Raw genomic sequence first — 15,483 nt, 5'->3', positions numbered from 1 at the left:
TTAGGTACTCCATTGACGAAGTACGTGGCAACGAATCGTTTATAATCTAGAAAAGTAGTGCTGCGGAACCGAGCTGGTCGTAAGAATTAGGAGTACAATACTTCTGAGAATGCTTTGATAGAAAAGATAGTGATTGCTTCACTGAAGCAATAGTGAAAACTCGCAAATACCGTACTCATCCACCTACATAGTAGGGTAAAATTTCAAAAAAGTGGTTCTTAACCAGAAAAGGAAAAAAAATTCCCGCTTCCTAGTTGTGTGATAACGCTACTTCACGGAATAACGTAAGGAGGTTTCGATTTTCACTTCCAGTATAATAGGGTTAGAGTTTTCGCAGAGATAGCAAACAGACAACTGCAGTATCGGTTCGGAAACGTACCCTGTACGAGGGCAGGAATTGATGCTTCTGAATCAGCATTCATGCCGGCAGAGAATGTTGGACCGTTATTTCCCCGCTGTCGGGCCATCACGAAGACTGCTATTGAAGGGCGAACTGAATTCCAAGTGCAAGCGGAATGTCAAGGGCCGAACTGAAGGAGAAGATGCAGTTTGTCTGTGGTGAGCATGGTCATCTTTTGTAACTTTTGTCACATTTGCAATTTATTAGATAGTTCTAGGGGAAAAATATTCAAGAGTCCTCGTATTGTCTCAATTTTATTTGTCAAGGCAGTCTACAGGGTGATTATTGTGAATGCCTAGAAAACCCCGAAGCGACGTAGATGAGGCTGAGACATGTAATTTTATATAAGATGCATGCGACCGGAAATGTCAAGAAATACCTCAAAAGCGGAAGACAAATGCTGAGCATTGTACGTCACCAGAGTACATACCTCGGCTCACGTGCAGCGGTTGAGCTTATCGGTCTGTCGCACCTAAGTGCAATACAACGAAAACCTACAGTATTGCGTCACAAGTAAATAAGTATAAGCTTCCATATTATTTCGTTACTAGTAAATGACCTATGTTTTCTGCACTACATAAAGTATGTAAACAAAAAAAAGAAGAGACAAAAGAAATACAAAATAAAAATGGCTATTGCTTGGTGACTGTATGGACAATAATTTTGTAACTTCGTTTACAACAAATTGCATTTGGAAAAATGTTCGAAATTTTCAACGTTTTCTTGAATGCAAGCATTACATAGACCTATGAGCCCTTAACCCACGCGCTCGTAAATATCCCCGTATTTTGGATTTCCGCTGCACGTGCGGCGACATATATTATTTGGTGACGTTGCGTGTTACATGTTCTACGTTTCTTATCCACTTTCCCATAAGAATCAGTCAGTATAATGATGGAGATGCTACCCCTTCACGGGTATATTCTTGATTAGTCTTTCCCAGTTCTTAATAATTGTTTGAGGTACAGTAAGAGGAGCATCAGTACACTGCACTCTTCTTTCTGTTTACGGCAGTGTTGAGGATGTGTTAGATGACTATCAGTTTGCTGTTAGGAAAGGTAAAGGTACGAGAGAGTCAATTTTGACGTTGCGGTTGATAATGGAAGGCAGACTAAAGAAAAATGAAGTCACGTTCATACGATATGTCCACCTGGGAGAAAAGTTCGACAGTGTAAAATGGTGCAAGATGTTCGAAATTGTAAGGAAAATAGTGTCAGCTATAGGGAGAGGCAGGCAATACACAATATGTGCACGGGCCAAGGGGGAATAATAAAAGTGGACGACCGAGAATGAAGTGCTCGGATTAGGAACGTTCAATCTCTACGTCCAAGAATGAATGATGGAAATAAAAGATAAGTTCAGGAATGGAATTAAAATTCAAGGTGGAAGGATATCAATGATACGATTCGCTGATGACATTTCTATCCTGTGGGAAAGGAGGAAGAATTACGTGGCCTGCTGAATGCTATGGTCTCATGACTACAGAATATAGACTGAGAGTAAAGCGAACAAAGACGAAAGCAATGAGAAGTAGCAGAAATGAGAACAGCGAGAAACTTTGCATCAGGACTGATGGTCACGAAGTCGATGGAATTCTGCTGCCTAGCCAGTAAAATAACCGATGACGAAGGGAGCATGGAGGACGTCAAAAGCACACTATCACTGGAAAAAAGGGCATCCTGGCCGAGAGAAGTCTACTAGCATCAAACATTGGCTTTAATTTGAGGAAGACGTTTCTGAGAATGTACGTTTGGAGCACCGCATTGTATGGTAGTGAAAGATGGACAATGGAAAAACCGAAACAGGACAGAATTTGAGCACATGAGATGTGGTGCTACAGACGAATGTTGAAAATTAGGTGAACTGATAAGGTTAGGAATGAGGAGGCTCTGCACAAAATCGGAGAGGAAAGTTATATTTGGAAAACACTGACAAGTAGAAGGGACAGGATGATAGGAAATCCGTTAAGACATCAGGGAATGACATCCATGGAAACAGAGAGAGCTGTCGACTAAGACAGAGATCGGAATACGTCCAGCAAATAATTTAGGACGTAGGATGCAAGTGGTACTTCGAGATGAAGAGGCTGGCGCAGGAGAGGAATTCGTGGCGGGCCGTATCAGACCACCCAGAAGACTGATGACACACAAAAAAACCGCAGTCAACTAATTCGCTATCTCCCGTATTTGCATTACACTTATTTTAAGTGAAAACGATCTTGTCTGAACCGCAGGTTGCTGGAATAAGTCTGAAAGGAAACTAACGTATGACAACGGCCTGCTACGTCGTAACTTAATAAAGAATGAGAGACATCAACAAGTCAATAAACACAATACTTAAACTGCTTCATACAGATAGCTGGTCAGAACTTCAGTGTAAGCAAATAAACTTTCGTCGATGATAAATTTGACTTGCCGATGAAGGGATGGGGAATCCCGATCAACCGGATGAACAACGTGTAAAAGTTATAAGTCACTGTCAAATACATATTGTTTATTGTCGCTACTGCTTTCGAATTTTCAGTTATTGATAATACTTTACAGTAAACGTAGGGATTTCAGAACGTAAATTACACTTATGTTACCATGCTAGGACCATTGTGCAACATGAGAGTAGCATTGTTAGAAGAGACTACATAATACATGTTGCTTTCAGACATGTTCTGCTGCGGTGCACACAACATGTGCATCACGGTGTACTACTGAAAGGCCGCGCCAACGGGAAACCTACTTCAAAGTCGAAGTACACAGGGCAGTTCGATTCTTGTGTCCAAGGCATCTAAGTTTCACATAGTTTCACCGTGAAATTCTGGTGGTATATGAACTAAATGCAACATTGCTTCCAGCCGTAGTGAAATGGTGCCAGTAATATAAACAAGCCCGTTTAGATGTGGTTGATGCTGATCGGGAAGTTCAGATCTGGTACCATGCGATTTCAGTCTTTTCGGTAAGCCGAAATTACATGTGGGAGTAAGGAGATCTTACGAAGATGAAGACGGTCACACAGGTTTATCGAGCGGCTCTGCGGCCAGAGAGCAAATTTCTATCGTTAAGGAATTGAACAACCTGTGAAGTGTTCCAGCCGTAGTTCACAGAGACTTACTGACTATGGTGAAAACTTGTGTCACGTATCTGTATCACTCTTAAGTGTAGTGAAGCAGTCAAAAGACGTTACTGTATGTGCCATAATAATGCGCTCTTTACTTATTGACGTATTCACTTACAAAGGCACACTTGTCAACACGGCACCAGCAAATTAATAAATCACCTAATTACACTTCGTAAGTTAAGTCATAGCATAATGCTTCTTGATCGATCGCTGCACCAGAATGCAGTGGGAGTGAGCATCTGCTGTAGGATCCTACAACAGAACTACATGGTGCTAACCAGAGAAAATCCTTATGTAGCAACACGGTTCTGCATGAGCTAATACAGTTTGATATCTAAGAGTCATTACAAAACCAAGCTGACGTAAAATAAAATACAAGTTGTCCCACTGAAACCTCCCTGATTTCAAAGACACAGGACAAAATCATACAGCAGGTACGGCAATGAAAAATGGGCGACATTGAAGAGCATGTCAAAGAATATATTTATTTATCATCAGTACACCTCTGCATATGAACCATGTGCATGTAACACGAAGAATATCGAGTCTATATTCATTTTCTTCCTGATTTCTTTGTAACAATTCCTCTGTTATCGTTGCAATCACAGTAGTGATACGATGTAGCAACGTAGGAATATCGTCCACTTTGGTCGCAAACACGCGGTCCTTCACGAATCCCCCACATGAAGAAATCAAGCGGCGTAATGTCGGATGAACGTGGCGGTCAGGCAATGGGTCCTCCGCGTCAGACCTACGTTTGGGAAATTTCCTATCCAGGAACTTGCGAACAGCCGTTGACTAATAAGGCGGAGCTCCATGTTGTGGAAAAATTATGTTGGATTGCAAGTCTTGTATCTGAGGGTACACAAATTGATCAAACATGTCCAGATACACTGACCCATTGACTACTTATTTCGCAAAGAAGAACTGTCGTGCATTAGCCCGCACCAGACGTTTAGTTTATGGCTACCACGAACATGTTCAATGGCAACGTCCGGATTTTACGAACCCCAAATCCGAACATTATGCCTATGACCCATTACAGATAGGCGAAATTTTGCCTCATCGGAGAATAAACATCTTTCCAGGAAGCTGGCATCCGTATCAATGCACTGCAGCACATACGCAGCAAATTGTAGTCGCCGTTGTTTGTCGTTCGGCGTCAGATGTAGGAGAATTTGCACTTTGTAAGCACACATACGATGATACTGTTGAACTACACGATGCAATGTTGATCGAGGTACACCAAGTTACCTAGATGCTTCACAATTGACTTACGTGTGGTTCTGAGAAACATTTGTCTCATGTCCTCAACTGTCTCTTCTGAAACTCCGTAACGTGCATCGCCAGAATATTTCAGAACACTTCCTGTTACCAGAAACTTCCTACACCATTCCTTAACTGTTTCCACATCAGGTGGATCACATTCATACACACGACGATAATTTATTTGTACAGTAATAGGAGATTTTCTTTCTGCTTACGCACGCTGCTGTGGAGTCGCCATTTTCACTTCATGCGACCATGCTGCGTTCTGGCGGCGATAATTGGCGCTTCTGATGCGGGAATATAAATTCTTTGAGATGCTCTACAATGTGGTGCATTTTTCATTGTCGTATCTACTGTGGTTTTTCTCTCCTGGGTACTTGAAATGAGAGAGGTTTCAGCGGGACACAATAATGTTTTCCACTCTTGGAGAGCTATCAAGACATATTACAAATGTTCTGAGATTTATTAAATAATTAAGTAAGGTCACTCAATGCATGGTGGTCTGAAGCCAATGGCGTGTAACCAGGTGACGTGGTTTCTAAGACTGTCAGGTTGTGGAAGAACGCAGCTATCAACAACCGATGTTTGCGTCGATTAATCCCAGCTGTCGATAGATTCATGGCGGCGCAGGTGCAACAGCGTTTCTAAAGCGTAGCACCGTCACCGGTGTCTTTTAATACTAGGGTTGTCCAGGTGGAAACCACAGGGAAAATCATATAAAGCTTTACTAGTACGCCCGTCGATCGTATCGCGTCGCTCTTTCCAGTTTTGAGTGAACAGTGAGCACGTCAAGACGCGTAGCGGATAGCGTCTCCTGCCAAGTATGAGGGCCTGGTTAGAGATTTCGCCTGTGTGATGCAGCCCACATAACACATCTGTCGAGGAGTTCCTTCTTCATGCCAGATCTCGGCCGCACACTGCAGGGGCAATGAAGACGCTCCTGCAGCGTTTCCAATGAGAAGTGTTTGATCACCCACAATACAGTCCTTAATTGGCTCCCCCTGAGTCTCATCTCTGCTCACAACAACCGCTGGCTATGAAGCCAAAATTATTTCACAGACAACGAGCTGCATACCAGTGCAGATAACAGGCCGAAAGCACAGGCGGCTGCTTTCTATGACGAGGATATCGGAAAGTTGATTCAACACTACGACAAAAGTCAAAGTCGGAGCGGCGACTATGTAGAGAAGTAGGTGGAAGGTATACCTAACTGTAGCAAATAAAACGTTTCTGATTTTCACTGTGGTTTCCATTTCACAACCGATGAGACCTTACTTTCTGGACAACCCTCGTATTATAGGGAAGGCAGCAGTGTTATCGTAGACTACGTTGGCGTGAGTTGCTACGCGACCACTTTTGCGTTGAGCTACAGGACGTTGCTGGGCAACGAGAATTTATGAAGTGTTGGCATGAAGAGAGGATAATATACAGGGTGACGCGGAAGACCGTAAGCATTTGAAAATAATATACAGGGTGATCTGGAAGACCGTAAACATTTGATAATGCGCTGTTTCGCGGAGGCAGAGGCGTAAAACTAGGCACGCATGCCTGAAATAAGATGAGATTTTACTGAAACCCAAACCCATGCAAAACCTGGTCAACAGATGGCACTGGACAGCAACACGTCACTGACGCCGCGTGAGAATCGTGTTTAAAATGCCAGCGTGATGGGTTCGAGGTACGCCGACACGTTGCGGAAATCGCGTCATCACTTGCCTGACTGATAAAGACGTGCTATAAGGCACGACTTCCATGCAGGTTAGCGTTCCCTCCCATGTTGCTACACGTCTGAAATATATCTTGCGCACATCGATTGATGAGGATCACGTGTTTGGCCGCCACTTCCGTGGTGAGAGTAGTCCCCGCTCCTCAGACCGGAACCCGTGTAGTTATTGACTGTGGGGTTACGAGAAGCAGCAAACCTTGCCGCGATCTTCAGACCTCAATAGGGATGCTAACATCCGACGCAGTTTCTGCCCATACCTACTGATATGTTGTATAGTGCTGCTCCAAACATCGTCTGTCGACTAAAGGTATTGTTGATGAATGACGGCTGACATATTGAGTATTTGTTACAGAGAACATCGTCCTCGTTGAACATCAATTGTTATGCTAGTTATTGCTTTTGTATCGTATGACGCGTCATCTGTTGGTCATTTTGTGCACTTCGTTTCGTTTTCAATAAAATCCCATGTTACTTCAAGCGCGTGTGTCAAATTTTAACTCTCTACGTACATTACTCAGTGTAAACAGACTTATGAGTCACTCTGTACATTAATAGTAATGAATATTACTCGTATACGATAATTATGCAATATGGTATTTATTGAAACAGATAAACAAGATCAAATACTAATATGATTTTCTCGTAGGCTATCAGCGTATGATCTGACGTTCACACTTGTATGTAAACTTTTTATGTTAATTAATTTTGTATAAGATCCCTCTACGTTGCCCTTGTTTTCCTTAGCCCCTGAAGACAGGATTTCCATCCTGAAACCCAAGTCGAGCGTATGATTTCGTCCAAATAAAGGAATTGTCAAGTACAACTGGAACGGATTTATTCGTCAAGAAAAATTAACAACGATCATTGGTTTGAAGTTTTTTACAAATAGATGGCGCTTGCTCATGTAAAAGTGAAACGTCCCCTTTGAAAAATTTATACACGACTGTGCTTAAACTGACACATAATATTTTTTTTTTAGCGCTACGCAATCTGACTTTCAAAAATCCCTACAAAAGAATGGCCTTGACTAACATTGATCTATACCTTTCACAAATCACTTACCTCACCAAAAATCTCCGTTACTCAAACTACTGCAATACAGCGAGAGCCACAACTGCCAGCTAAATAACAGATTCAAACTACGGAAGGCACTAACTACTGATAGGCATAGTTAGCAAATGAAAGATTTTAATAGAGAGCAAACAATGTATTTACCTTAATATTCATCAAAAGTCATAATATATACAGCAGCTCATGACATCCATTTTTACAAATTTCAAAACTCCGCCATCTCTCTCTCCACATCCACCACTGCTGGCGGCTCACCTCCAACTGCGCAACGCTACGCGCTGTTCACATCCAGCTGCCGCTGCCCAACACTACAATGGCAGACAACAATGCATACTAGCCACAGACTGCACACAGCACAGCCAGTGATTTTCATACAGAGCGCTACGTAACGTTGCCAATAAGAAAACATAAACAGCCTACTTACAAAAGTAGTAAGTCGCGAAAATCTTTACGTAAGTGTTGTTATGCTCCGCGACACACCACCTCCTTCTGCATAGGGCCCAGACACACTATAATTGTGTTGACGAAAGGAGATCCTTGACAACTGGCAGCACTGTTCCATACCTCAGTTTCGAAACACAAATGGCCTCTGGCGAAAGCAACAGTCGTCTTCAGAGCCATAACGAACACCGAAAGGCATACAAGATCTAGTTTCGGCATTTGTTGAGATGGACGCGTCCGGCAGCCACACCACACTCCCTGGAGTTGCGAAGTGTATTCTGTCTCCGACTTTATTGTAGCTGCATCTTCGAAATATAAAATTTTGCTTCTCCTTCTGTATTCTCCTGACATGGATCCCACGACCTTCTCTTTCTTTGGCTCAGTAAATCTCTTCCTGGAAAGCGTTTCTAGAATTAGGACGAGATGGGTTTCGAGATGAAACGTTATCTGAACCGCAAAAATGCAGAATTTTAAAACCAAGGGCATTGACAAATCGCTCGTTGTTGGCAAAAATGTGTCCCATTGCAGGTTGAAGTGATGTACAATATGTAAGGGTTAAATCATAAATTTTGGTGGTGATAATTACAATTTTAAAACTATACTTCATACGTGGAAATTAATACTCATTTGGATATTTGTTCTCCACACACATATCATTTCTGACTAAAATGAGCATCATACTTTTCGTTACATACATTACGTTAGTATGCCTGTATCATATAGATCAGAAAATACTGAAAAGTGAGAATTATCGCCACATCCACCTCATGGAAACGTATTTACGTACTTTCTAACAAATTCCTTGCAGCCAACTCTTAATCCTATCACGTGACAGTAGTACTATTGGCAACTATGGCAAGCGACTCTCTATTCACATAATATTTTCAATTTCGCAACTACTTTTCTCATACAAAATTAACAGTGTCCACTTTCTGGAAAATTATGAACCTGTATTTGTGTTTATCCAAACCTCATTTACCAAGGTTCTACAACCCTAAGTAGTGCTATATTCCTATATTTACCTTATTTCAATTTAAGGGTATAATTTCCGTAAATTTGCAGTTCATGCAGACTGCGATGTTGCTGCCGTTCATTTTTGTGCATGTTACCTGTCACCATTAAATAAATTAATATTTTGTGCTTATATATATTTCAGCCACAAATCTGTGATTAATGAAGCATGCCATTTGCAGCACCTGCCTTTGGTCTTAATAGCGTAATCGGAGAAATATGGCTATGTTTTAGAGTCTCGTAGAAAAGTACATTGAAACCTATACTCACTGTAGGTTTCTTGGTCCTGTTCAGAGCTTTGAGATGTTTTTTGGGCTTATTTCTGTGTCTTATTACTCCTTTTGTATTTTGGCGATATGTACTGGAACGAAGTGTCACCTAAAAACGTGTATGGTACAAAAAAAAACAAAGTATTTGTTTGTTGAATAATTGCTTAAACAAAATTTAAATGATGGTCTACAGTAAGCAGAATCATAAAATCAGGTTTTTTGTCCAGTTACACACGTAATACCTACTCCTTCCTGCCAGTGATGTAATGTTCTTTGATTCAGTGCCTTGTAGACATAAGAACTGAGCATAGCAATGTCTTTTTCGTCCATTCACGAGACACGCAAAAAGATACATCCAGTGTGAACTGATCACATACGCACCTTTCCTGTTGGAACCAGAATATACAGACAATACGCGAAGTATGACTGCTAGTCTTATTGGTATAGATATACCTTTTTACGATATCCGTAATATAATTACGGCATATGCATCCATTAGAGAGGAAAGAAAAAGAAATTCCTAAATTAGAATACCACGAAAGACATTTATAATATTTCGTTCAAAGAAATATAATCCCATTTCCCCTCCATCATTAATCTACTTTAAACGTCCCACAATTGTTACGAGTGTACTTTATTTGTGAAATATTTGCTGATGCACGAGAGATCTGTTGAAAATTAAATAACATGCTAATCTACATATTAAATTTCGGGGCAATGTCGGCCGTTACTATGCGAGCAATTAATATTTTAATGCATTTTACAACGTTTATTGAAGAGCTGTGGTTATTAAATCGTGAACCCAACATATCACGCGTGCTTGTGCAACACTGCGCGTGTTTACGCTCTTCTGTCCAATGTGTACGCTGCTGTCATGATCATTCGCTGGCCGCACAACCATAAATTAGACTTGACATTTCTGTTTTACCTACATAGGCTGAAATATGACAGCCCGCTGTTTCATAATTCGTTGGTGAACTCCAACGACCGACAACAAAGTTTTGTGTGGACCACCGGTAAATATTATATTGATCGCTGTTTTGGGAGACTGATGAAACTACAGCCTAAGTCTTTATATTTTAACTACTTATAAGTCATTTTTTGTAAATCCGTTATCAGTTCTAATTTTTTTGTGTTCAGCTACTTCTCAAACTAAGATTACAAACATTTCAACCAGTTGAGAGTTTGGGAAAGATATAACGAATATTTCAGAAGAATATCAGTCAATGTGAGCTTCACTAATTTAATAAGTTATTTATAGCCAAGTATGCCGGTTTATAGAACGTTAGCAGACCCGCTTTTATCATAGACCCGTACATGTATGGGCAATTGTCAATTTATTCTGAGCCACCAGTCATCTTTTGCTCTACGTTTTACTACCTAGACTGTAAGTAAAGACATCCTATCTCTGTTTACTTTTTATGTAATGTGTATTTCTTGTGAATATCATTCTGAAGGCAAAAAAGAGACAGTTTACTTAAGGCACCACTATGAAAGATGTGCCAATAACACTCACAGTCAAAAGATGTACTTTAACACTGTGTAACCTTTCCCTTCCTAATCGGCCTACCAAACTGCGAAATAACTGACCGCATATTCCTAATAAAATTTGACAGTGTGTCTGTCCATCGTCACCGAAGGAAAATAACACCGATTACTTGGAAGACTGTGTATGACACTCTTCTCAAGGAAGAATCTATTCAGAACCTAATCGAAATACTGATGATAATTTGGAAATTGGTGGAACATACTGCAATCGCTCATGATCCACAAAGGGGATAAAATGGTGCCACGTAATATTTACTACAAAAATTACGGATAATACAAAGAAAACACTAATTGGCTAAAAAGGGGATAATTAAAAGGTCGCTAGCCCGCTAGGACAATGTGTCACCAGAATCTAAAGGAAAATAACGGCGAAGAAATTCAAACAAATAATCGCTGGCGTGGCAACAGAAGGTTGTCACGCTTTTCCACAACACATCATTAACGAGAAGATAAATGAATCAGAAAGCAGTGAGTTTGTAGTTGCTTGTTCTGAGATGCTAAATTTTGAAAGTAATTTAAATGAAGTTACTGGTTAAATAAATGACTGGCTTAATTAAAACTTTGTTATGTAACAAAATGATTTTTACTAACCTTAGTGTAACGTAATGCAAAATTTAGTAACGAGCAACGAATTTACTTTTGATTATTGAAAGACTGTATAGAATTTACTTTAAGCAAATGAGCAACTGATATTACTTTTAAAATAACAATAAATACATACCAAGCCAGCAGAAAGAAGTCATTCGCTAAGTTAAATATAGAATAAATGAAATTGCGCACTCTTAATTTGTGCTGCAGCTTCAGTTATTAGTTTTGCCAGTGATATTTTACGTTAATTTAAGGGACTAAAGTTAATACACAAAGTTACAAATTAGTTAAGCCACTGTTATACACAACAAGAATGAACAGTTACTGAGGCAGAAAATTTAGACTGAAACTGGTCATTAGCAAACAAACATATTGGGCAGTAAATAGTTAATCAGTTTTCATATATATACGATACCAGTTGATTGCGTGGAAAGAAAAAGGAAGAAGTTGACAGTCTTAAATTACTGGGATGGCAACTTGATAATAAATTCAGTTGGAAGGCGCACACCACACAACTGCAGAAACGCCTTAACAAATCTGTATTTCCAATTCGAGTGTTAGCTGACATAGGCGACATAAAAATGAAAAAGCTTGCAGGCAGCCAGTCCAACATTACACGAAAGGATTTTGTCGAGTTGTAACACCGAAAATGCAGATACAATACCTTCTGCACTAACCAAAAATTTTCGCCTTTTAATATCCGTTGATAACTTGTACTGTACTTCTGATTCTGAATCTGTAAGCTTTGTTACAGAAGCTATATTTAATACGTAATCGATGTAACAGTGTATTTATTTCTGACTATGTATAATCGATTGCAATTGTAATGAAAATATAGTAAATTGCTGGGTAATAGCCAAGGGGCCTTCATTCAAACGTATCGATAGCAACGACGAAATTGCAGTAGCTGAGCGGTTGTTTATCTTCGCGCATGGAGAGTCAACGTCGCGTTGCGTGCAGAGAGGAAGCGGGGCCGCTTGAGTCATGAAAGAGTGCGGACGTGTTTGTTGGGTGCTCCCGCAGACCCTGGGGTGCAGCTATGATCGTGCCATCGTAGACGCGCCTAATTGGTTAACTCACGGGTATTGAGAACACGTAGGAGTGTACAGGCGCAGAAAGCTGCAGTTGTATCTATTGCCTGTCCCATAATTACATGTTTCGTTTCTGACCTCTACAGTTTTTCCAGTAATCATACCCTTAATTTTCGTTCGTTGTAATGTAAATGCTGGAAAAACAGTTAATTCCTGACATTTATTGAAAGATGCTTTGATGATAACCGGCGTAATAATAATTACATTTGACGAGGGCCTCCTGTCGGGTAGACTGCTCGCCTGGTGCAAGTTTTTCGATTTGACGTCACTCCGGCGACTTGCGCGTCGATGGGGATGAAATAATGATGATTAGGACAACACAACACCCAGTCCTTGAGCGGAGAAAATCTCCGACCCAACCAGGAATCGAACCCGGGCCTTTAGGATTCACAGTCTGTCACGCTGACCACTCAGCTACTGGGGCGGACGTAACCGGAGTAGTACTACCTGAGTCCAATACGCCTGATAAAGACACACGACCAACATAAACTAACGCTAGAGCATGAATTAAGATGTTCTGATTTTCCACCTCCTCTTATAACAAGGTATCATTAATATTATCAAACTGAACAAAATTTATTCGTCTATCCTTTAATCCACGTCAAAAAATGTTTTTCCTAAAAATGTGTCACTAAAATCCACTACCATATCATTAGATATGTTTTCTACTGCTTGTGGATGTACATCTGTTACACATTTAGTGTCACCATCTGACAAAGGCAAATAATTAGTTATCAACTCAAAAACACTGATTTCCCTTAACTCTAGTGCTTGGTCCTCAACAGTCTGTACGTTTACAGGACTGTGGCCGGTTACATCTAACGTTCCTTAATTCGATTACCAGTAGTCTCACGCTGTTCATTTTGTTCAATGGTGATTTCACAATGTATTTTTATAGTATTATTCGTTTGCCGCATGTGTCTTATTTATTACAAGTTTCAGCTCCTACTGTACATCTTGCCTAACCTGTTTAGATTTGTTATTTAAGTCTGCCCGAAGCTCTTCTCTAAATTTTTTATTAATCTGTTCCAGATTGCTGGCCAGTTTTCTGTCACATTCTTCTAATTTTCTATTCCATTTTCTGACACATTCTTCAAATTTTCTGATGCGTTATCTATTGCTGTTCATTACACTTTAATCTGTGATATAAGAATATTATTGTATTCTTTAATGGTTTTAACTCTGATAATAGTATGTGTAAAAGATAATTGTCCTCATCTTTGGCGCTAATGCCAGAAGGAGTAGAGACTAGCTCAGTTTGGTCGACAGTTGTGGACGCAAAACCTGATATCTAATTCCAAAATCTGATTGTTGTGTAAAATTGCATCTTACAGGCTCAGTTCCCAGAGCAGAATCCCAAGATGGACTTTCTTGTTCCATGTTTGATACCGGAAACTTACCCTGATCAACCCTGTCAGTCAGTGTCCTATCGGTCTCAGTTAAATCAATATTGTGAGAGGATCCCTGTTCAATTAATGAATTTATAGTAAAAAAACTAACAAAAAGGAAAACTCTCAAAGACATAAGGTCAGTACTACACAGGTAACTACTAAAAACCACTTCCTATAAATGCTAACGTAAACAGAAAAATATTTAATTTACCACACATCGAATTCACTCTTTAAAGCAAGCTCAATTTTTGATAGCATCACTGTACAGTAAATATCTGTACTTCAGTAGAGGACCAAATTAGCATGTACTACGAAAACACCGTGTGTTTGAGCATATATAAGTTCAAGGTTCAGTAGACAAGAGTACTTTTAACTGGGAGTATATCATTAGCAATAACAAAGATCAGTGACAAAATCATTTAATCTAGGAGCGAATATGAAACTATAAATGCGTAAAACGAAACAATATCCGTTACACTACGATCTGCAAAATACTTCTCACAAATCGATATTCAAAGTTGCAGAAAATATACAAAACTCTCCTTCTCCTCAAAGAACCTCCATAAAATTCTTATTGTTCACTGGCAAGAAATAAGCAATAGTAACCGCGTTGCTGGAGTGGTATACAGTGTGTCATCACCTCAATTATTACGTCACAAATCTTGAAAGTAACTGCAAAATCAAAGTCTATAATTAAATTTTAATATGTATATCGCTGAAAAAAATTTTATCTAACGGCACAAAATCAGCAGACTGGCATATCCTGGCAGAAAAGGCCGATAGGTTAAAGTTTAATGTTAAACTTGTGAACTCGTGTTTGTATGTGTCTGGTTGGTATCCGAAAAATGTATAAAACTTATTTTGATATTGAAATACGGTAATTTCACTGCAGGGTGACAGAAACGTGTTAAAATTAAACTTTGAACGGAGATATGTGAAGAATACGCTACACGATGTGAAACGATCACTAGCAGTTATATAAACAAAATTGCCTGTGAGAAAGCAATCGTTTTCAGTGGAACTTGCATACGCTATCTGAGTGCAAAACAAATAACTCATGTAAAAATCATGGCCCTCAAAATAGCTAATCTGTATGTTTAGTCTTGCTAACAATCACGGTATCAGAACTGTTTTCTAACAACACAGCAAACGAACATAAAATTTAACGCATCGGACTTTTTGATAATACTGCTTGAAAACACATAAGACAGCACTTTACTGAAAGCGTTTACTGACATTAAGCTTTTGAACAGATGCTTCCATTTTCACAAATACGTTCTGACAATCACTGTGCCTTACAATGGACATGAAACTTGGTGGAAATTAAAATCAATGGCTTTATTTACTCAATCGTGTCTTAGCTACATCTGTAATTAATTAATTGGCTATATATACTAGGTTATGGATAAAAATAAATAATAGTTATACATTCATATATAAGTCGTCGTTACTGTGTATAGCGAGACTTATATCTCTCTGCAGTGTTCGGCACACTTCACTGTAGCGTCATTGATCAACCTCAGGTCTTGGAAAGTGCATGGGGCCGGATGGACAGGGCAGCAGGTGTGTG

This window comes from Schistocerca cancellata, chromosome 2 (genome assembly GCF_023864275.1).
Source record: "Schistocerca cancellata isolate TAMUIC-IGC-003103 chromosome 2, iqSchCanc2.1, whole genome shotgun sequence".
Taxonomy (NCBI): domain Eukaryota; kingdom Metazoa; phylum Arthropoda; class Insecta; order Orthoptera; family Acrididae; genus Schistocerca; species Schistocerca cancellata.
This window is presented reverse-complemented; position numbering follows the sequence as displayed.